The sequence below is a fragment of the Carassius gibelio genome, chromosome B23 (genome assembly GCF_023724105.1).
Source record: "Carassius gibelio isolate Cgi1373 ecotype wild population from Czech Republic chromosome B23, carGib1.2-hapl.c, whole genome shotgun sequence".
Taxonomy (NCBI): Eukaryota; Metazoa; Chordata; class Actinopteri; order Cypriniformes; family Cyprinidae; genus Carassius; species Carassius gibelio.
This window is the reverse complement of record NC_068418.1, coordinates 15,633,538-15,656,395: the sequence shown is the minus strand read 5'-3', so window position 1 is coordinate 15,656,395 and position 22,858 is coordinate 15,633,538. Positions and strand designations below refer to the sequence as shown.

Below are 22,858 nucleotides of genomic sequence, written 5' to 3'. Positions count from 1 at the left end.
TTTCTTCAAGTCACAGCAAAGCTATGCATTTTCAAACTCGACAAGCTGGTGGGCTGCTAAAATGACTAATCGATCGGGAAAAAAACCCTGCATTATTTAGCCAATTCTGAGTTCATTGGACGGGTTTCATGATTCTGGTGTTCAGGTGGTCTGGTGGTTCATGAGAGCAAGATAATCAAACAGAATGCAGGGGTTGAGGTGCATTCCACAATTTTAAACTTAAAAATATGATAGTGACCTAATATAATTTAAAAAGCATACAATCAATGTCTGAGAAGGTTTTACCATACAAAAAGTAAAAAAAAAAAAAAAAGAAAGAATCTTGACAAACTGGTCAGTCACAATCTCATTATTAAATAGTTGGATGAGAAAATATATACACCCAAGATTTCAAAATAGTTTTAAACAGCAACTTTGTGTTTTAAAAGGTAAAAACATAAGCTAAATATGAGAATGTAATGTGGCGAAAAACATGGTACAAATGTCTGAAAAGGTCAGTCTGTTGAAAAATTAGAAAATATAGTATAGCCAAGACTTAGCCAAAATAATTTTAAATAGCAGTACATGCAGTACTAATGTAACTGATTAAAAACATATCTTAAAATAATAAGAATAAAATCTTTTATTAATAAATAATCCACTTAAAAATTAAAACAGGAAAAATATAAAAACTAAAAACTTATTATATATATATATATATATATATATATATATATAAGTTATTCGTTTTTATATTTTTCCTGTTTTATTTTAGTTATTTACATATACACACATTTTACAGCACAAGGACTAAATTGAGAAGTTGTCAAGAAAATAAGTTTTAATGTGGTGGCATCTTGATACTATTTGGTGACCAAAAAATATTACGGTAGCTGGAACCATACTGTAAGATGATAAAGGTGTCAAGACAACCCTTACTGCCTTATGCTGTTCATCACGTGATGAATCACTTACAGCCACCGAAAGGTCAGCAATCCACACATTCTCCACGTAAAGAGCATCTTATTTATACCCACAGGAGCACAAGCATCCAGTGATAAGCAGCGGCTGCAGTGAGCTTCACAGCAGCGAACAGCAACAATGCAGCGGTTCATGTGGCGTCTGAATGGTGACCAGGACCAATTAAGCAATGGCGAGTACTCCCCTCAACAGTACCCACAGATGAATAACGCGCTGTGGGGCAGGTGAGGCTTGAAGCCATTACACATCAATCACCAGAGCAGGACCTTTTGAAAGATACCAGCTGTCTTAATGGAAAAGGGAGGGAGAGAGGCAGGGAGGGAGAAAAATCAGCCATTTGTGAAAGCTGGTGAAAAAAAAAAAAAAAAAGCTTCAGGGGTCTCAGCCAACAGCACCTATTTTACCATTTCCATTACTGCAATGAAGTCAAGGGGTGTGAGCCAGGAGGTTTTAAATAAAAATACATTTCTCCTTCAGAGCAGCGGATAAATTAGACCTTCTCACCCCTCCAACCACACAGTTGCTCTCCCACTATTAACACATCACCTCACAATGGGCACGCAGCAGGGCTCTATTACAAAACACACTCCTTTTTCAACATTACTCTTTCATGCTGCCATGTTTTATTCATCCTAAATCACTCTCCTATTACGCCAATAGCCCATGCATTCATCTCTGTGATTTGAGGTAAAAGCCAATAAAGGGTCAGACAAACGCAAATGCCATTTCCCCCAAGAAACCCCAACTGCCAGGTGTGCTTGATTTGCAAATATAGTCAAAGATTGCTTTGGATAGGTAAAGTCAACAAGCAGACGGAAACAAGATTTTTAGTGATCCCTGATCTGTATTTTCAATCGGTGCATTACGAAACGCAGACGTTTGACTGGCGAGGATTATCAACGGCTTTCCAGAAGGAAGTTGTGAAATGCACGTCTGATGTGATTGTTTTCGCCGAGCGAGATTAGCCTCGGAACATATCAAACAAAACATTATCTGCAATACGAGTAACTGAGATTTATCAGACAAATGTCTCGTTCGAAGCTCATCCAAGAGAGCTACTCTGAAAACAGCTTTGTTGAAATCAATCTATTTTTCCACAGAGCCAAAGTGAAAAGCTCGATAAATAAATAAATAGACATTTGAAGCAGAACTCCAACAACAAAAAAAAAACACAGCACTATTATCTGGTGTTGAGTTATCAAAGATTTCTGTTATTGCTGATGAAAGCATCACACTGACTCTGTATTGTGTTAAATTATGACTCGCAGCAGTTCAATTCCAATAGTTTCACATGATCACGCAGCAGAAGCATGTATAATCTGTACTAAAAATTAAGATTCACACCATCGGTCCGCTAATAGCAGCATCTTTATCTGATGGCACACATTTATTATGAAACCGTTCCTACTCGAAAAAATTATACCAAATAAAATCCAGCCTACTTTAAATATTAATGGCCACTACTGACTATTTCTAACAATTACTCAGTGCTCCTCAATAAATGGCTACTTTATTGATACGGCTGTGTAGTACAGTGTAGGATCCTCTCCACACGGGAACTGTTATTGAGTTTTAAATTGCGCAGACAGGCTGATGGATCTTTAAGCTTTACCGAAGCCAGTTCCATTAAGTGCTATAATGCAAGAAATGGCCTTCCTTCAAAACATAACTCTATAAAGACTGCATTATAAACAGCCTAACATCTATGTATTCGGTTCTTCTACTGCAGCCTTCAGGAACAAAAAGACTTTTGTTACTTCTAAGAGCTTAACCGAAAGTGGAGTTACAGATGATCAAGACAAACAATGCAGAACTCATTTTAAAAAATCTGACATATTATATATATATATATATATATATGAACTTGCCATGGCATCAAAAGCACTAGAAATGTTGCAAGTTGCATGAAACAAAAGGCAATGTACTTTTGCAGAATGAAATATATATATATATATATATATATATATATATATATATATATATGGATGGGTATCGTTAAGGTTTTAACGGTATTACTACTCTTACCGATACTGCTTAACGGTCCGGTACTTTAATGGTATTCTTATCGGTACTTTGTGTTGTCAGGCAGTCGAAAACTTTGCATTTCTCTGTCTGCACATAATGCACTTTTGAAAGATGCTTTGACAGATTGCTTGTGTTTCCGCCCTTACATGCAAAATTGTTGTTGCACTTATGACAACCAGCATTATCTGCATCAACTGTAGTGAAGTAGAACCACACTTAGGAACGTTTTGCGGTCTCCGCCATCGTCACTCTTTGTAGAAAAAATTTCAGCAATGGATAAATGGATTTGCAGCACTAAAAACTGCTTGCAGTAGCACTGCTACTAAATTAATTTAAAAATCCACATACAGCTATTATCAGCTGTTCCTTCATCTTGGCTGAGCTTTCAACGTTAGTACTGAAAAAGGTGAGGAAGTTACATGACCCGCGGTGCGCTTACGGCATTCTGAAAAGTTAAGATGTTTTTAACTCGATGTGTTGTGGATGCGCCTGGAAAAAACGAGCTCGTCGCACCGTGTGCGCATTACGACCAGCTCGCTTCCATTATGAGCGCGCATACCGCGCACCTACATTTGAAATAACGAACTTGAACGCGCGTGATATGTGAATGACCGTGTGCGTGTGCCGCGCTCGTTCTTGTTGTGTGTGTGTGTGTGACTGACAGACAGCCTCCGCGGCGCGCATGATAGATCTTGCAGATCTCACAGACAAACGTCTTAATATGATCGCACATTAGAAATGTTTGGTAAGATAAAATGTGCACGATAACATTATTAAGCAAAAATACACAGTACACAAATTTTTTCCCCTCCAGTACCGAAAGCAGAACCGATACAGTCAGATCTTACTGATACTACGGTCTTTCATAATTTAGCCCCGGGGCCAGTTTAATACTTAATAATATATATATGTATGTATGTGTGTGTGTGTTTGTTTAGTCCATTTAGTGTGTGTGTGTGTGTGTGTGTTTGTGTGTGTGTGTTTTTGTCCTATTTAAACAGGTATCAATATGCATAGCGGTTTATACTAGGGCTGCACGATAAATCGCATTTATCATGCGCATCTTGTCAGTAAAGCCGGTTCTGTGATTAGTAAATCTCCAGCACATGCTTTTAGATGGAGCAGCATTTACTACACAGAATTTATTGTGCAGCCCTAGTTTATTCATATGCATATGAAATGATGAGACCTGATTTAATATTAGAGCAATAATACTTTCAAATATGCACTTTGCTATTTGAATATCCTCTTTAATGTCTAATCAAAAGCTACCACTCTACTTTAATATACTGTCATATTCAGATCTCATGAGGGCATCTTACACAAACACTGGCTGAAAATTAATTCTGCACATCTCCATTGCCTCAGTAACTACACAAACGTTGATGATTTATATACAGAAATCAGTTGGCTAATCTGAGCCCTGAGGAGTCAGTAAACCAGAGGCTGAAGGCTAGGCTCCAAGCAATCAGAGTATGTGAGAGTAAGTGGTTGTGTGTGAGAGTGTGTATTCCCTCTGCACAATTCCCGGAGGGGCCGGCTCCCCATCAGCGCTTGTGTCTATTATCAGCATCGTGCCTGAGAGTAACTTCATTTCACACTGTAAGACACAAACACAGTGCAAACCACACTGAGGGCTCTCAGACAAGTTTGTCCGTGTGGCAGAAAGTGTGTGTGTGGGTGTGTGGGGGGGGGGTAGGTCTGGATAGTCAAGCTTTTAGCCTGGTCATGTAGTAAACAAGCACTTTTATAGGGAGTATCAACAACTGAAGGAGTGCGCTTATGATGAGAACATGACTGGCAAATGCTAAGCAGGGAGAAACACATTTAGTCCATACTATGGCTTGCTTTCTTCTGCAGAATAAAAATAAAATTATATATAAAAAGGCCCTATAAAATTTGTTTTATTTTTTCAAAATTCTGATTTTCCGTTTTAGATTTTCCTGGATATTGTTTTATTTTTCAATTTTAATTTAATTACTATTTATTAAATGGCTAATTTAATATATAAAGCATGTCTTATTAATCAACATCATATTAGTAGTAGTACTATCATTGCATTAAATAACATTTGTCACAGTTTCTTCAAATTAAACCTAACTTTTATTTTGACGGTTTCTTTGTTTATATGACAATAGTTGTTCTTAAGAGTGGCTAAAATGTTGAATATTGATAAAGAGAGACCATCTCTTTTTGCATTAAACAAAAAGTGAACAAGGGAACAAGTATGCATATGAAAATCAATGCGCATTCAAAGCAAGATGTATTTAAAGGGAGTAAACATCGTATTAACCATCAATCTGGCGTTCTGCAGCAGACGTGTCCTTTGCTTGGCTTCACCCGAGCACACGCTATCAATACTCAATCAATGGCGGATAAACACATGCGTCACTTTCTAAATCTACCCTAGATACAGAGGATATTAACATTACACGTCCCCACCTCCCCTGATCTGCTTTGATTTACAATACAATGAATTCAGTGTGAATGCAGCCGTTTACAAAAGCCTATTCACTGTTTCAATAGGTTCAGATTGTGTAGCAGCAATGCCTGTATGGCTTTTTCCTCCTCAATCAAAATATAATCGGCATAATAGCTGATGTAGAAAGACTGTTAGCATGGTGCAGTGCAAGATTTTTTTTTTTTTCAATTCTATAGCTAAAAGACGACATCTAAAAGTAGTCAGTAGATCAAAAGGCTCATGGCAGCTCAGCCTGAGCCTCATTCACAGTGAAAGCAGGGAGGTCTCAGGGAAGCACTGGTCCTGACAGACACCCACCGAGAGGGGGGCTCAGCTCTGCGTCACACAGCCCCCACACCCCACACTAATCATCGCATGAAACATAGGGCCTGGAGGACAGATCTCAGCTCAGGCTTATTGTCCAGGACCTCATTTATTCTCGCTGCAACGTTATTCCAAACTCATCTTCGCGAACATAAGGTTAAAGATGATGAGGCCGCAGCGGCAATGCCATTAGGTCAATGCGTCAGACCATTTCCAGACTAAATTATTTAGTTATCTGGCAGTGGCTTTTTTTTCCCCCTGAACATTGGCAACCGGCGGCAGATGGTCTCGCGAACAAGCCTTGCATTCAAAAACACGCGTAACGGCTCTGCCAAAAGCACCTCCACCCCAGATACCACAGGACGGTATTACCTCTAATTAGGAGCGGCTTTTGTTCCTGGATCAGCCACCTCTCCAAACCCACAGCCCGACTGTCTTTAAGAGGCTCTAGTCTGAATAACACCCTCTTTGTTACTCCACCTCTCCATTTAAGGCGACTCGGCTCAAGTATAAATATAAATTCTCTAGTCCTATTTCCACTGCTCGCCACACAAAACACTGCTGTTTATTTAAGGCAGACAAAAACCAGAGAGCACCTAGAGTGTCAAATCTTTGACATCTTTAAGAAGACAGGACGCTTAAACGTTTGGAGCAATATCAAATCACAGCTTTCTATACTGCTGCTGCGGTATGGAGTCCAAATGTGCAGCACTGTAAACATGATTTGAGATTGTTTTCATGCCTTGGAGAGGCAGGCAGGAGGGGAAGTGACTGGAGGGTAATGAAAACGTAGCTGAAACAAGCAGTCTCAGAGCTTCCCTCTCCTCTCTGGACAGCTCATAAAACATGCATTGACTAGAACTATTACCATTCTGCCGTATTAGTTTGCCACGCAACACACACACACCAGACTCGCTGCTTTTTATTTTAAACATATAGTGACGTAAAAGAGCAGCTGTTTAGAAGACAGAAAAAAAACATGCGTTTACCAGAGGGAGGCATCTAAACAATAGGCTGCCGCTGCTCTCTGGGTTCAGGGTTGTGTTTAAAGCAGTGTACAGTGGCAGGCGGGAGATTAACTCGTAACGCATTCATGTGTGAAATGGAGACTTTATCCCTAACTGATAGTGTTGCGAGGCTTCCAGAAAACACAGGCTTGATGATTTTTCATCATTTCGGAAAAACAACCATAATATATTAGATTACCGCTCGCAGCCTTTTGGTACATTCACACAATGCAGACTCTTAAAACACCCGGCTTTTTGTGGGCAAGGGCAGCAGGGATCTGCCATTCATGCAACGTGGCTTTTCTATTCCAGAAAGTGCATTAAAAAGCAAACTATTTCACAGAGGGACCAGGTTATACAGTGTTAGTGTAAAGAGCTGATCCAATCTTAACAATTTTTGTGAGCTGAACCCCTTTGATCTAAAATATTTACTTTAGGCACACTCTAAGATTAAATAAATATAGCCTAAATAAATTACAAATATATTAGCATGTTCACAGTGTTGGGTCACATGGCATAGGTAAACATTTAATATTTTTAGTTGGCGTTCCACTTTGATTTTCTTTTTATTATAACATTTTTATGATTTAGTTATTAGCTTTTCATCAACTCACTAACCCACTGCAGTGTAAAATAAGATTGGACCCCATCTCAGAAGATCTTCTTTGTTCCACAGAAGTCAGGCAGTCGTTTTTGTGTGAACTACCCCTTTAACTATCCTGAGAAAATAAAAGCCACAAATTGCCTATTAGTGCTGGAAGTAAAAAACACTGTTACAATTTTCCAAATTAGAGAACAGGAATTCCTGCCACTTCTTTGCACAGAGCCTCCATTTCCCAAGAGAGCTGAATCAGATAGTATAAAAGCACTGAAAACGGCACTGTATTTTACAGGTTTTAACAGTGTGCAATGATCACGGTATTATTCTGCAACACATTCACAGGCTTTGTGCTCTTTAGCGAGCTTTACAATTCCTTCCACGGCATGGCGAGAAATTAACCTCTGGGGGAAGGTTTGTGTGCGTCCAAGCTAAAATAGCTTGCAAATGCATGGGTAAGCTCATAAACAGAGCAAGCATGTTCAGCACAGAGGCACATTCATCCAACTGTATACACATGTGTCAATCTAAATGAGTAGTCCATTGACTGCTGAGCAACTGTGTTTTCGTCTAAACTGCATACTGGGCAGAGCTAATAAAAAGCTCGTCTGAAATGAAATGTGGCCTGACCTTTTCCGATCTTACTTTCAGCCGCTCCTTTACGCAGATTTCCAGTTCCCCTCATGTATCATGCTGTTAAATAGCCTCCCTTCTACCCAGCTTCCCTTTAGTCATGCTAATATATGGTATGACGGAGAATCTGGCGACTATGGGACAAGTATGTTTTAAATCAGAGATCGATACAAAAGCAAGAAAAAAAAAAGGGGAAATCCCAATCTAAAGACTTTTACCCGCAGCTAATTATTAGTAAAGTACAACACACCCATTTTTGTTTGCATAGTATCATGTTATCTCCTGAAAAAACACAATTTGATGAAGATCTACTTTGTTACCAAGAGGAACGTCTTAATGAGCTGTTCAGCAAAGATAACGCATGGCTCTGTGGAGTTGTACATCTCTAACTCTCTGCAGCAACAGCAGATCAAAAATTCAATAATGAATGTGGAATCACTGTAATTAATGTCTATGAGAATCCAAACACACACACACACAAAAAAAAAAACATAAAAAATGTCAGTAACCAGATTAATTTTATATAGGAACAATCTGTGATCAGCATTACCAAGTGAGCACAAAAACAAATTATATTTGAAGCTAAGAGCCCCATTGATCAGCAGTCATCTAAACCGGCCATGAAATGGGGCTGGTAATCCAATCCAGCCGTTCGGAAGTGCCTTGGAGAGTTGCATCTCCACAATGGAAACATTCTGTCCACAATGTAATCCATTGTGTTCATTCGCCGGGCGTTTTGGAACCTGTTCGATTGCACTAAAACGGCCCAAATCATTGCGAGTATAAACAACGTGAGGAGGATCCTTTTACAACTTGGCTGAAGAGCCGACGGCTGCACCACTCCACTTCAGATGACATCTGACTGACCTGTAGAAACGGTGACGCACCACTGTCAAAACACTGCCGCTCTCCAGAACATTCCACACAGTCTCCGTACAATTCCATGACTCAACTAGCTTAATTTCTAATATTCAATGCTATCCACAGCTACTTTAGTAGATCCCTGGTGGCTTGTGCTTCGGTTGCTAAACAAAAACTACATAAACTAAGCTCAATAAAAGCAGACGCCAACAACTATAATCATTAACTATTCTAGCCACTGGAAGTGTGAACAGCACAAGATTATATATTCACTAGTCTGAAACACTCAAGACTGTGAGCTCTGTCAATGGACAAACAGTTTAAGGAATCAGACAAATATTAGGATAATCTTACAACACTTCACTTCAGGCCATAGCCATTTTACAAGCCAGCGCCAAAGAACGACGCCACCTTCCCTTTAAATATACAATGTGCTTCTCATAAATATAAAGACGAGGATCAACAGCACATCCACTCTTAACCTTGGGCTGTCTTACCGTTCCATTGCTTTATGGAACTGTATGGTGTATAAAAAGCAGATCCATTTCTATCCAGTCTGTTAGGGCTGTATTTCAGCTTCCCCCGTCATTAAATATTTATCCTTGCGGAGCGGCAGATTGTACTGAGGTGATAAGCACTTAGGAATCCAAATTTTTCAACCCCACACCCACTTCCAACATCTGTAACCCTCTACCCCAAACGCAACAGAGACTTATTTCAACGGATTATCTACAAGTGCTACTTTAATCGGAAAGGACTGAAACAGTGCCCACATTCCCAAAGGAAAGGCACTCTGCTGGTTTTATCAGGAGGGAAATCTTTTTTAAATACCAAAGGGATGAAATAACTTGATTTGAGGAGGACTCCCTCCTTTGTAGAGAAGGTTAAAGGGGCCGGGCCAGGGGAATTTCAGCATCCTGGAGCTCTTTGTATCAGTGACACACTGCATTATCACTCAGACTAGATCAAAATGGGAGATTTAGCTTTACTAAATATGGAATTGGTGTTCGTTGTAAATCTAACACGAATTTAAGCAGCACCTCTGCTTGTTGCTGCTGCTTGTGTGAGTTTGGCTCGGGTTGAATTTGGCATCTTAAAACATATGATGATGAAAAGATTTCATGCCTCAGCCTTGTGGGTGGTTGATGTTGGGTGTGAATGCATCTCTAGTGGACTCTGCATGCTTCAAAAAGCTTCTAGGGCCGAACTATGGGACTCCGCAGGTATTCTTGGATGGACAACAAAAACATCTTTTTTTAGGGCTCAATAGGGAATGGCAGCTCAAATCGGACAGGCTGAATTCCAAATGGAGCCTTCTACATATAGACTGGGAGCTCTTCACAACACAAGAAAAGATCTAATAAACATTTCGTTCACACACAGCCAACTGCACTTCCATCCACACAGAAGACAGAAAAAGTTGTTTTTAAAAACATTAATAATGTAATATCTACTGATCCAATTAAAATAAATGAATAATTAAAACAAAACATACACATAAAAAAAGTGGAATAGTAAAAACACACACACACACTTACACACACACTCATGAATCACGATTTCAAACACTATAGAAAAACATGACATTAATCACACAACTCCACCCTACCTCTAATCAAATCAACATTTACATCTGTGTACTTAACAGTTACTGCACCGTGTACTAAAAGTGCTATTAGGCAAGCACTACTGTATTACTGTCTGTGTTAAACCAGGACAATGGCTGCAGTTTATTGTAGAACAGCCCGAGCAGTGTAATCCAGTTTTGAAATGAATGGAGAGATCATGTTGTATTTAACTGAAATGTCTCACAGATGACTAACACTGGCCCGGCGGTGAACCACACGTGACCCTTCGACAGCCATGATTCGGCATGACCCTTTGGCGCTGACGAGCAGAGATGCTTCTGCCACTACAGTAAATACAAACAGAATCTAATAACACTCTCAAAGATCCACGCAAACATAACCAATCCAGACCTGATAAGGAAAAGAGAGCGTTTCAACCATCTCCAAATGGATGCAATCACCATACGATCCCTGAGAGAAAGTGGCGCTATCAAGTGGCAATGCAAATATTCAATAGCTCTGCTCTGCTTAATGGCGACTGGAGTGGGATTGTGGTGTATTGCCACAATAGAGTATAATTTCCCTCCCGCTCTGATGGAGCCACTTCACCCTGATGAAGAACAGGAGCACTGAGCCAATTCTATGACCACAGTTTGTGTTTCCACCCCCCTCCGCTCCTCTTTGTCCTCCCAATGACACGCAGCACAACAAGCTTGTAATTTTCAAACGTTACCATTCAGGTCTCATCGATTTATTCTAATCAAAGATGATGTGAAAGTCAAATACAACAAGGGTAAACAAACAGCAAAGGTCTCGGGGTACGGAGAGGTTTTAACCTCCGTCTGAAATCCCCTGTTCATTAATGTGCCGTTAACAGCTGGTTAAGGCCAGTGTAAGCGCGGTAGCAAAATCCATTACTTCAGCAAGTATTGATATGTCTCGCGGCCTGTTTACAATTTAATCTCGAACTTGTCAGAGCCATTATTTTCCTAATCACAACTCCCGCTCTTCTGCGCCTTTGTCTCTGGCTCATGTTTAAGGGAACAAAAAGGTCATAAGCTTGAGCGCTCCCCAGGGTGCAGCCTGCCACTGCTGTAATTATTCCTGAGCAAGAGATGACAAATGAAGTGGATTAAATCAAAGGTGTCAGTAGCTCTTATGACACCGGCCCAGTCGCACAGGTTAAAACAGAGGTCAAGCTAAAAGGAAAAACTAGTTAATGCCGCCCTGCAATAATTATATGTGAAGACTATTAAAGTGACAAACTGTTCATAATTCCAGCCCTCCCTCACTAGGATAACTGGTTGAAAATCCATACCTACATCAATTCTATTGATGGGGCATTCAACTGCAGGAGATAAATAAAAAAAATAAAAAAAAAATAAAAAAAATGCATACACCCAGTGACATGTCTATTACTCAAATTGCATCCAATCACAATAACGGCGGAAAATATCCTCAGGAGGCGATACAAAACTAGCTAAAACGATCAACGAGGATATCATCAGCAAACTTGCCATTTGTATCTCGGCCGGTAATCATTGAGGAACGGAGGCTGATGCATTATTTACTGGCTAATGTATAATTCAGAGCCAACAGCAGATTTAATGCATAAATAAAGCTGTGATACACTTGCCTTAAAATGTTTACTCACCAAAATAAGATCTGAAAGTACAAGCACGTCACACGGTGCCTTTGAAAGTTTCAAACGTGTCACCCATTTCTTTTTTTCATGAGTAAAAGTGAAAATGGTTTGCAGGTGGCGAGATCCAAGACCCGCTTTGTTCACCTCCTAGGAACATAAACGGAGATCAAAATGAAACACTCAGATGTCTGAGCACAAGATCTCAATTACTTAATTTAAAACACAGGCCGGCGGGCACGAGCTAGCGTGTTTGTCTTTCTGCGAATGCAAACGCTGTAATGAAAAGTGAAGGGCGTCCATGTTCAAAGTTACTCGTTTCTGTTCCTAAGCAATACCATTGGTTCTTTCATATGATAATATTGTGGCAGAAAATAGAGGTTATTTTGAAAATAATTCCACTTGTTTATTGCTCTTTCACTGGCTGTTTTCAAAATGTAACGGAGCATGGCAGATTTCAGAGGAAAGGTTAGCAAACAACACACTAGAAATAGAAAACAAGCACAAGAAATTCTTGTAAAAAGGTTAATTAGGCTGCTTCAGAGAATTGATCATTTGACGTCAAACAAGTCAGTCACAATTCCCTACAGGCCACGCTATTGACCCCTGTGCTGAGGCTGGCCTACTTAAAGCTGGAGATAAAGACAGATGGTGTACTCCAACAGAAATGTGCACATCTGAAATACCTTGGAGTAATCAAGTCAAAAACAGGAGTCAGGACCAACAGGATTGCTACAATATCTACAGTAAATATCTTTTATTTTGCCTTGCTTGCACTTTACTGGAGTTTAGATGCACGTAAATGGATCACTGAAACATACAGGTTATTAAACTAATAAAGTACTGCAAAGAAATCCGCTACATTCATTGCCATTCAAACGTTTGGTGTAGGTAATGTTTATGAATGTTTTTAAAAGACGTTTATTATAAAAAATATACAGTAAGCCGTAATACTATTAATTATTACTATCTTTTTCTATTTGAATACATTTTAAAGGCAAGTTTATTTATAAAGCACATTTCATACACACTGGCAATACAAAGTGCTTTACATAAAATGAAGTAAATTAATCATTAAAAAAAAGAATCAACAATAATAACAATGAGTTTAAAAAGCTACTGTTAGTGATGTGCTCTCAACACAAACAAACAATCTCAAGCTTTGTTCAATCTTTTCTCCACTAAGTGGAAAATCCTCCCAAAATACCCAACTATTCCACTACTTCACCTCCTACTTTGACCATCATAAACCAAACAAACAGAACTCAGAGGTCCTGCTTTCAACTGATTAACCAACAAACTTGTCTTTCTTTGCCCATTCTCTTTACCTCCGTCACAGCACTTACTTTAACCTTCTGTTTAAACTTTTTAAATGATTTAAAATGAATTAAAACGGTCAAGAATAGAAAATGATTAAACATAGAATACAGTGCAATCAGTTCGGATGTAACGGTGTGTTCATTCAGTAAATGCACAGCTAAACAGATGAGTTTTGTGTCTAGATTTAAATGTGGCTGATGTTTCAGCACATGTGATCTCTTCTGGAAGCTGGTTCCAACTGCGGGCAGCATAATAGCTAAAAGCGGACTTCCCTTGTTTTGTGTGAACCCTTGCTATTTCTAGCTGACTCGATCCTAATGATCTGAGTGGCCTGTTAAAGTTATATTCAATATTAATATCTGCAAAGTATTGAGATTCTAGGCCATTGAGTGATTTATAAAAGGAGTAAAAGTACTTTAAAATTAGGCCTGGGCGAAAAATCGATTGAATGAATTAATTCAAATTTTTTTGTTACAGGCGATTTAAAAAATAAGTAAATCGAGTTTTTGTGTAATGGCGCATTTTTTGCTGTGTGCAACATCATAGCACACACGAAACAGCAAGCGACAACATGGCAACCGGTGAGAGTTGGAAGTTTGTTCCCAAGAAAGGAATAAAATCATCTGTTGTTTGGAACTGGTATGGGTTTGCCGCGACAGACGTGGAGCAAGAGACCCCACGCTGCCTAAAGCCCATCGCAGTCAAAAGCAGCAGCACCAGCCGAATATGAAAATGGGGGTTACATTTGTCTTGCCTTTGATTAGGGCTGCTCCGATCACGATCAGCCGATCGTTATGCGTATCTCGTCAGTAAAGCCGGTTTTCTAATCAGCGGTAAATTCCCCCAGGTGCGTGATTTCACATAGAGCAGCTGTTACTACACTTCATTTTCAGTGTTTATTTGCGCATCTTCTCAATTAACAAACGGCTCTATGTGAACGGTAACAGCAGCTCTATGTGAAATCACGCACCTGATGGAATTTACCGCAGATTAGAGAACCGGCTTTACTGACGAGATGCGCATAACGATCGGCCGATCGTGATCGGAGCAGCCCTACTTTTGATTAAATAAATGCAAAATTTGTTTTAAGTTGTCTCATTTTTGTACTTATTGCTTTCCTTAAGTAGGGGGGGGAAATCGGAAAAAAAATCGGAAATCGAATTAAAAAAATAAAATCGGAGATTATTTTTAGGCCATATCGCCCAGCCCTATTTGAAATCAATCCTAAAAGGACCTGAGGACTAATGTTAATAAAATAAAAATTACATAAATTTAAAATGTAAATCATTATTGTGATGACAAAGCTTTAGTGTCACATGACCTTTTAGAAATCATTGTAAATTTGTGGAAAATACTTTTTTTCATGATTCTCTAATAAGAAAGCTCAAAAGAACAGCATTTATGTGAAACAGTAATCTTTTTTAACAATGTCTTCACAGTAGTTTTCAACTAAGTATTAATTGAACTGAATAAAAGTATTCTTGAAAAATAAAAAAAATCTTACTGACCCCAAACTTTAATATTAATGTATATCCTTAATATTAGAGCAACTAAAGTACCACTGATTGAAGTTCTTGTCAGAGATAAAAGCTGTGAGCTCCATGATTCTTCAACAAAAGCAAGTGAAGAACCATGAGCCAAGAAGAGACATTTCAGAGTTTCTGCTGTCTTGTCTATAGAGCAGAAAGCAGAGACATCTGAAATAGTCAAACTAGGCATGACTGAAACTTGATCCTAACCTCAAAAGTGCTCAATGGTTCACACCTCGGCCATCCTGTCAGCTGCATTCAATGTGACTTTCCAGCCGTGGAACATTCCAAAAGGATGTGAGATGTAGTGGGATAGTGCACAAACATTGTTTAACAAAATCCCTCTGTAACTTAGAAGTACCACATTTTTTCCTAACATCTGTCAACCAAGTAAAGTTTTATGTTTTTCATCATATGGTTTTTCATTACATGCATATAACTTGATTCTTAACCTTTTACCTCATGCACTCGTATTTCTCTAGATGAGGTAATTATTTTTGCAGTCGCAAACGTTTCTTGACAAGTACGTTTAAACAGACTGCATTCAACTACTTGATAATGAAACTATTTATACACTATCAGGATTAGGGGTGTCACGATTCTCCAAATCCTCGATTCGATTGCATTTTCGATTCTAAGGTCACGGTTCGATTCGATTCTCGATTTTTACATTTATTCTCTTTAAAGCATAGATTGTCATTTTTCAAACAAGACTTTTATGTAATATAATATCTGACCTTTGTTTGCAATGTACCACATTACACTGTCAAATTTAAAACTTTTATTAACAACATAATGTAACAATAACTTATATCTTTAGTCAATTGAAAACTTAAAATAAACTGCCATCCAGTTTCTCTTTTGTAAGTGCAGTCACAAAAGATGACATTCAAGTTCATAACAAAACAAACAAAAACAATAAAAAATGACTAAACTAACCTTCAAATATTAAGATGTATCTATTTAAAAGATTAAAGATAAAACACTTGTTAAACACTTCACTGTCATTCATTTAGATTTATTTATATATATATATATATATATATATATATATATATATATATATATATATATATATATATATATATATATATTATGTATATATATATATTATGTATGTACAGTATGTGTGTGTGTGTGTGCATCATTACAGTCTGTAAAATATGTGTATCTCTTATTACAAGACTGCAATCACTAGCAATCAGAAGAATTCCAGTTAATCAAGTATCTACAAAAGATCTACTCTATAAACAATGCATTAAATTACATTAAAGACAAAAATAAATTAAACAAGCAAAAGAAATGATTACTCGCATGTATCTGGTCCACTGATGAAGTCATGGGTGAAGTCAAGTGAATTATTACTAATTTTCTAACAGGCGTCGAATACTGACTTTAGGAAAAGGGGAATAACCAATGACATTTGAGATAACAACTAAAACAGCAAGCCCCGCCCCACGACTGACAAAAATAAAATTGTTCGCGCGAGCAGAGGTGAGATGATCAAGCGCGAGGATGTGGGGAATGAGCATGCGCGCGCGAGGGCTTTTATTGCGCGCAGAGTACATGTCACGCGCGCGCGAGAGTTTGAAATGAGCTCGCGGGCTCCCCTTTCTTCGCATCCGATTCAGTTTTCCTCTCGCGGAAGCCATATAGCGCGCGCGCCAGCATCAGTTGAATGCTCGGTTATTTTTGTCATTGATTTGCCGTCATACAACATGGGGGCGTGGCAGCATCGACGATTCCATTTTTTAATTCGAAGTTCGAGACTGTGACTTAATTTCGATCGATTTCGATTTAAAATCGAAATCGTGACACCCCTAATCAGGATGAGTCAGGGAGTGAAAGTCTAGAGTGCCGTTTTCTTCTGCCAGAAGTAAAATTGCACAAAAGGTTTATTTGATCTTAGAGAGATTTAGCTTGATCCATCAAAGCTAGCATTATTCAACAACAGCAGGCCTGGTTTGTACAGAACAATATGCATATTGTGCCACACAAAGACAACATCACCTGAGAAAAAAAAAAAAAAAAAGAAAGATAATCCTCTGCTGAGGAACAACCAATATAGCTGAAAACTAATCGCTATCTGCCTCAAAAGAGCTGATTAGTCCATTACTGAATTAAATACTTTTAAATGAACAATCCTACTGAAGGAAAACCAACATGCCTGCCTTGTGGATACAAATGATCTGTCTTGGCTTATTATTATGTCTCCAGCATTCCCATGTATCTCCTCAGCAAACAATACTGGCTTTAGTTTTTAGGATAGATCAGAGGTTCTCAACCGGGCCTCTCGGTTTTCATCCAAAATATCTTAAGTTGTGTTCCAAAGATAAACAATGCTTATACATGTTTGGAACAAAATGGGGATATGTGATTAATGACAAAATTTTCATTTTGGGGTGGAGTATCCCTTGATTTTAAAGCAAGGCCTCTCGTGTTTTGTGATTTATTGCTTCGGACTGTGCGCAGCAAGCCTCATCGAACTTGTAAATACAGACTGAACTGCGGCTCAAAACTTCCAACCACTGCAACTACATCTCTCGGCTACATAAAGCAAGTTAGTGCTATTGTAAAGGTAAAGATTTCATGCAAATGTCAATGTAAAGACAATCAGAGTAATAACGAACTTGCGCGTGCCTAATGTATGACACTCCTGTGTATCAAAGTCGTAGGCTACATTAGGAACGCATAAGTCTGCTCTCGGGGTTCTGATCCCTATTGTATTTTTTCGTGAAATTTCAATATATTTGCATAGCTTTCCAAATTAATGTCCTGTGAGTGTTTTATAAAGGATTCTCAACCATAGAGGAGGATCTTGTGAGGCTCAGTGGTGTTAATGCACATATGAGCATCCGACACGCTCTCAAAAAGTAGATATTCACTCAGTCCAGTTGAAAGGGACCGGTTTAGTGAATGGTCTTTTTTTTTATATCTCCCTGCTGTCCTGATTGCTATGGCAGGTTCACTTATTTAAGAAAAACTATAAATTATTTTAAAGTTTATATTTTGAGTTGTTTTTGTTTTTTACGTGCAGTAGAAGAATAAGGCAAAACAAATGTTTTGGTTAATAAAAAAGGATTAAAGATAAACACCTTTCTCTTTGCTGCTGCAGTACAGTATAAGAGGAAATGTCATGGGGGGCTTGCAAAATTGACTGGAGAAGGATGGGGGCCCCGGAACCCCTGGGATAGATTTATCTGTACTGCTCCTTACTAACAGTAAAGCAGTGATCTTGAATGCTTGTCCACCCACCACAATTCATCACAGCTTTTTGATAGTTTTAAAGTCAGAAATGAGATTCTGCTCCACAGTCTCATGCCTAGTAGCTATAAAACCATTCATAGAGAATAGTTGGGATCTGAGGTTGAGTGCCAAGGTTGTACACCTATACTAAAAAGCTACTTTATAAGAATAGTTTGCCATAAATTTAAATTTAATCATTGATTCATCATTTACTCACCAATATTCAACACTATTTCCTTTCTTCAGAAACATGAAAAGAGATCTCAGGTAGAATGTCATCAGGCAACTTTTACATTAGAATGAAAGAGGATGATCCACTTTAATTGAAAAGCTACAAAGAATGCAAAAAAGTTTAATAAAATTTGTCTATGACTGTTGAGCAATACTCAGTGAGGAACAGACTAAAACTGAAGTCATTTTGACTGATATTCTTCCGCACCACCACTGCTCTCAAATACCACTTGCAATATAAAACACCATGATCAGTCAAATGAGACAAACAAGAACTGGTGACATCAAATTTAGAAAGGTGCCATTTCTACATTGAAAGCGATTACAAATTATGTTTAATAATCACAGCAGAGGGAAAGACTTAAGCTATCATACAGCTTCAAAGGACTTCAAATTTTTCCTCACAAGCTACACAGATTTTTTTTCTCTTGTTCCTATTTTAATGTCATGTCAGCTTCTATGGCTACGTTCATGGTAAAAAAAAAAAAAAAAAAAACAGGTTTAGTTATTCAAAAGTACAACTAAAGATTTTTTTTTTCTAAAAACATTGAAACTTTTACAAAAATATCAACAGAATAAAACAAGTTTCACACAGGAATAGAAGTATTATAGTATATCAAAAAATGTTTAATGGACAATTTGATGAGACTGAATGTTATGTGGATTACTAAGTGCTTCTCAACCAGGAAGGCAAGGGTCCACTAGGGGCCCCCAGTAAATATTATAATTATATTAATATTAAACAAATTGTTATTTGAATCTTGAAAATCAGTCATTTTTTATTTTGACTGTTGCCTAGATAGAAAGGCCTTTGAATATTGTCTCGGACAGAGACCTTGAAGTCAGAAAGGTTGAGAACTACTGAATACTTGTATATTTAATCTTGGCATTGGAGGTCTACAAACAAACAAACAAACAAATAAAAACCTTTATTTTCATTGTATGGACAAGCTGCCTAAGGACATTCTGCCTCCTTTCGTTACAAGGAATGACAGGAAGATGAATGAAATAATGACAAGTTTCATAACATAAAGCATATATAGCAAAAAATTATGATGTTTAGGAGTTGTAGGAGGGCCGGCAGTCACAAATTGTGCTCTCTATTCCAGCAGTCTAAGAAATCTGAATCCTTTCTAAGCAAGGAATGCGTCGATCAACACATGCTTTTCAAGATGAAAGCACTTGAGCGAGGACTGCATTTTTATAATGTTTATCACCACAGCGAGTGTTTCTCTAAAAGGACAAGGACAGAGCGAATACTAGTAAGGGTGTGTGGAAGTAAAAGGAAAAAAAAAGCATAAAAGACTCCATCTGACATCCCTAACCGAACAGGAAAACAGTGGGGCCTGTGGGACCCCCAACCTCACTTTATGACCATGTGCTGAATTAACAGGTCCAGATGTCCTCTCTCACTTAACATGTGCGAGTCATCTCGAGCAAAGGGCTCAGCTGCTTTAGGGCTTATTAAAAAAATATCAGTTTCAATTACACCCATTAACTTCTCGCGCTCCTCAGGTTTACACTTATTTGACATCAACAAGCCCGATTCTTGCACAAGACGTATGTTTAATGCATAAATCGACCCATCCAAGTTTATCAGATTAACTTCAACCGCTACACATCAACTACCTGCTTCTGGCAAGGGCAGAATCAACGGAGAAATGAACTACAAATAAGACGGTGTGAGAGAGTTTTGAGTAAGAGAGTGTTGCTGAAACACCATACCGTGTACCCATGAGTCGAACAAAGACGAGCCTATTACCAGATAGATATCAATCTGCTCTTAGTACTTGCTGCTACAGAAGCATTCAGAAGACTCGGCTGCTTGAGCTGTTTATAGTTTGACAGTGTCAGGTCTCTTTGTCACTAGGGCTATGAGCAGGTTCCTGTTGTTACTGTATCTATTATCAAGGGGAAAGTGCCAACACATTCTTGTAAACAAAGGAGAGTCTACCTACAAGTTCGCAGAGACAAAGCCCAACCTGAAAACGCTCGAGGCGCCCATTCAAACCAATCCGAGCGGTTCTCAAATTTCTTTCAGAAACAAATTTGGACGAGTAAGCGGAGCTCGCAGTCAATCAATCGCATATTTGGCTAAAGGTTTTCCCCAGATGATGCCATGCAAAATGTGACGCTAATTACCTCTGCCCTTTCTACAATTCATTAAGCATAACATTGCATAGCTCAGCCTGGATGTGCCACCGTTAAGGCCCCTCTTTGGGAAACGGAGGAGAAAAGACGTGCAGCGTAACACCAGCCGGTTCCAGTGTGCGAGCAGATTAAATAGCATGCCTGCCCAAGCCCCGTCAAACATTCAGCAGCCACCATACGCCAACTGATCCGCTACAACACACTCTATGAAGAAAGCCCTCCGTCAGCCCTACCACACTGCCTTTGATCAGAGTATCACACGTTTGATGTTTTTAAGGGGCAGGATAACACACAGAGCGCATCTTTGCCATGTGGGTAATTCTATTAAAATGCAATAAAAAAAAACTAACATCTTTTTTGTATTGGGTTATAAAAAGGTTCATATTTTGGTTTTGGGATTCCCCAACAACAGGTTGACATGCATACAAGGTCAAAAAATAAAAATCATTTTATAATCCATTTTTTTAACCTTATTTGCTCAACAACTCCCACATGATTCGTTTAACGATTAATTTGTCCAAACTCCTCTTTTGCATGATGCTAATCTGGTGTGATTGGTCTGATTAGTGAATTTCATTTATTTCATCGTGCATGTAATGCCTGATAAAGCAGCGTTTGTGAACGCAGTGCTGCTTTGTGTACAGCCGTTACTGGGGAAACCGCTATTTCACCACTCCAAAAGCAGCACCTAGTGGCAAAAAATTATTTTGCATTTTCATTCAGAGCAATACTAAAACACCAACAAGTGGGCGGGCAATATGCTAATGTTTCATGATGACATCAACATGATATGGCTTGGGATGTGTTGTAAAAACGACTCGTTTCAATGATTCAAAGTCGACTCTTTCTTCTGAGAGACAATAACTTTATAGACGGTGCACTTTCAGATTGAAAACTTTCCAGGAAGTTTTCATTCACTAAGAGCTGTGTTACACACTGCATGAAAGGTAATATTTAAAAATTAATTATATGAGCACTGTAAACCTTTAGTAGCCATTCTCCGCTGCTCAAGCAAAGAGGCAAGCAGTTGTTAAGGGAGAAGGATGACACAGTTAATCATACACCCACACGCTGCAAATGAAGGCCCGGCACTCAGATGTATAATAACAAGAACATAAAAAAATACAGCATTCACCAGTCATTTAAAAGAGTAAGAGAGCCCAGTCATTCACTAGAGATGACAAGGAGGATGTTTGGAAACACCTAACGCAACCTAATTAGCCGTATTCCAATCTAAATAGGTGACAAAAAGGGTGTACACGTGCTACAAACACGGAGAGGCTGTGTTCAAATATTAAACTTGCCGTCCGTGTATTTTCAAGTAATCTAGCTCTAACAGGTTTCTAACAAAAAAACAATGAAAACATTCTGTTCCTTGCTGTAGTCTTTAGTTCCTCTGCAGGAGACGCTTCACTAAATGTTTGATTTCTTTCACCTTAGGCTACCCTCAAAGCTATGGCATGTGTAACGGGGTATAAAAGCTTTTCTTCTCTCTCTCTAACGCTCTCCATTTTCTATGAACCGAAGGATTAGGACAGATACTCTGTACATTAGTTGTTACAGATTACTGATGTGTACATGTTTCCAGCCTGGTCAATGCCATCTTTTTTTGTGACATTTAATCCTAATCTCTGTGTTTTCGGTGTGACAGCAAGTTTGGGAAACCCCACAAAACTACTAGCAGAGTGTGACTGACCACCTCAAAGCTTTAGACATGCCAATTACCATCTTGTTGCACAACTGGAGAGGAAAAACATCCCAGTGTGGGGGGATGGGGCGCTCATTTTTTTCAAAGAGTAGGCCCTTCTTACCACATATAGCTACATCTTTTACATATGCAAAGTGTGAAAAACATGGCATAGTTTTTTTATTTTTTATATTACCCCTAGGAACAGAACAGTCACATGAAATTCAAGTATGGCCAATGAACCAAAGAGGATATACAACATGTTTCTTCCATATGCATAGCATGGAGAACCAGATCAGATAAGGCAGGCTATGAAACAAAAATGGTTCCAGACAAGTCTTTTCAACCTACAGTCCTAAAAATAACCATGATTCCATAAAGAACATATAACATCCAGAAAACCTTTAAATTGTAGAAAAGGTTCTTTAGAAAAAAGAAAAACTGAACCAAAAAATGGTTCTTGTACGACACTACTTCAAAAACTACTTCAGAATCCTTTATTTTTAAGAGTTTGCCCACATTTACCAGTCATACCCCTTTGGTCTTCACCACAAACACATCACTACATGCTAGGGACTGGAGGACCATAACCAGCCATATTTGTTTCCATCATGG

The 22,858-nt window shown here is 38.6% G+C and overlaps 1 protein-coding gene across 4 annotated transcripts in view; it reads right to left on the bottom strand.

Annotated features, from left to right (window-relative positions):
• LOC128011120 (arginine-glutamic acid dipeptide repeats protein-like) overlaps positions 1-22,858 on the bottom strand; it is a 151,768-nt gene that overhangs the window by 77,270 nt on the left and 51,640 nt on the right. The window lies entirely within an intron of this gene.